Source organism: Hippocampus zosterae, unplaced genomic scaffold (genome assembly GCF_025434085.1).
Source record: "Hippocampus zosterae strain Florida unplaced genomic scaffold, ASM2543408v3 HiC_scaffold_84, whole genome shotgun sequence".
NCBI classification, from domain to species: Eukaryota; Metazoa; Chordata; class Actinopteri; order Syngnathiformes; family Syngnathidae; genus Hippocampus; species Hippocampus zosterae.
Window position 1 is genome coordinate 197,501 of NW_026262966.1, and position 2,500 is coordinate 200,000.

Here is a 2,500-nt window from a genome sequence, read left to right on the forward strand (position 1 = left end):
GGGGGACTTAGAAAATAGCCGAAAGTGGGGAGATAGAAAATTTTTCAAAGTGCGGAGCTCCGGCGGAAGAGGCCGGCGAAGCGCTGGGGGTGGCTGGAGACACCCTCACCATGGTCGGACAAGTGTATGAGGGGACTCCGGTGACTCTCTATGGAGGTCACTTGCTCGAAACATGCTCTCCTATATACGTTTCCGAAGGTATTTTGGTGATCGCCCACCTTCTAAGCCTTTAGCCTTCCTTCACCCCCTGACTCTTACCTACTACAGCGCCCCTAACGACCAAAAGCGGTACTGTCCAACCCCTGGTACCTCCCGGCCGACCCCTGGTACCTCCCGGCCGACCCTTGGTACCTCCCGGCCGACCCCTGGTACCTCCTGGCCGACCCTTGGTACCTCCCGGCCGACCCTTGGTACCTCCCGGCCGACCCCTGGTACCCCCGCCCATTGAAATGAATGGGGGAATTTTTTTATTTTCCCAATTCGAACAAGAGGCCTCCTCCCCGGCCACGCTCGGCCTCCGGGCCGGGCCGGGGCTTCGCCCACGGTACCTCCGGCCCTTGGTACCTCCCGGCCGACCCCTGGTACCCCCGCCCATTGAAATGAATGGGGGAATTTTTTTATTTTCCCAATTCGACCAAGAGGCCTCCTCCCCGGCCACGCTCGGCCTCCGGGCCGGGCCGGGGCTTCGCCCACGGCCCCTCCGGCCCCCACCACCTCCGCGGGCCGTGTTCCAGCGCTATTCACCCCGGCCAAGAGCCCTCTTTCCCGGGCAAAGCTCCGCGGCCGAGCCGGCCCTGGCTTACCCCTGGTACCTCCAGGCCGACCCCTGGTACCTCCAGGCCGACCCCTGGTACCCCCCGGCTTACCCCTGGTACCTCCCGGCCCACCCCTGGTACCTCCCGGCCCACCCCTGGTACCCCCGCCCATTGAAATGAATGGGGGAATTTTTTTATTTTCCCAATTCGACCAAGAGGCCTCTTCCCCGGCCTCGCTCGGCCCCCGGGCCGGGCCGGGGCTTCGCCCACGGTGCCTCCGGCCCCCACCACCTCCGCGGGCCGCGTTCCAGCGCTATTCACCCCGGCCAAGAGGCCTCTTTCCCGGGCAAAGCTCCGCGGCCGAGCCGGCCCTGGCTTACCCCTGGTACCTCCAGCCCGACCCCTGGTACCTCCAGCCTTACCCCTGGTACCCCCCGGCCGACCCCTGGTACCCCCCGGCCGACCCCTGGTACCTCCAGGCCCACCCCTGGTACCGCCAGGCTTACCCTTGGTACCGCCGCCCATTGAAATGAATGGGGGAATTATTTTATTTTCCCAATCCGACCAAGAGACCTCTTCCCCGGCCACGCTCGGCCGCCGTACCCCCAGCCTTACCCCTGGTACCCCCCGGCCTACCCCTGGTACCGCCAGGCTTACCCCTGGTACCTCCAACGGTCTTTTGCCTACTACACCGCCGTCTGGCGGACACAAACGGTATGGCAGACCACCTCAGCCATTGAAATGAATGGGGGGATTTTTTTTTTATTTTCCCAATCCGCCCAAGACGCCCCCCCGCCGGCCACGCACGGCCACCTCGCCGGCGCTCTCCTCCGGTGCTCAAGATGACTTCCGCGGGCCGCGTTCCAACACATGTAATCCGACCAAGACGCCTCCCCGCCGGCCACGCACGGCCACCTCGCCGGCCCCTCTCCTCCGGTGCTCAAGATGACTTCCGCGGGCCGCGGTCCAACACATGTAATCCGACCAAGACGCCTCCCCGCCGGCCACGCTCGGCCACCTCACCGGCCCCTCTCCTCCGGTGCTCAAGATGACTTCCGCGGGCCGCGGTCCAACACATGTAATCCGACCAAGACGCCTCCCCGCCGGCCACGCTCGGCCACCTCACCGGCCCCTCTCCTCCGGTGCTCAAGATGACTTCCGCGGGCCGCGGTCCAACACTTTTAATCCGACCAAGACGCCCCCCCGCCGGCCACGCACGGCCACCTCACCGGCCCCTCTCCTCCGGTGCTCAAGATGACTTCCGCGGGCCGCGGTCCAACACTTTTAATCCGACCAAGACGCCCCCCCGCCGGCCACGCTCGGCCACCTCACCGGCCCCTCTCCTCCGGTGCTCAAGATGACTTCCGCGGGCCGCGGTCCAACACTTTTAATCCGACCAAGACGCCCCCCCGCCGGCCACGCACGGCCACCTCGCCGGCCCCTCTCCTCCGGTGCTCAAGATGACTTCCGCGGGCCGCGTTCCAACACATGTAATCCGACCAAGACGCCTCCCCGCCGGCCACGCTCGGCCACCTCACCGGCCCCTCTCCTCCGGTGCTCAAGATGACTTCCGCGGGCCGCGGTCCAACACTTTTAATCCGACCAAGACGCCCCCCCGCCGGCCACGCACGGCCACCTCGCCGGCCCCTCTCCTCCGGTGCTCAAGATGACTTCCGCGGGCCGCGTTCCAACACATGTAATCCGACCAACACGCCTCCCCGCCGGCCACGCTCGGCGCCGCCGCC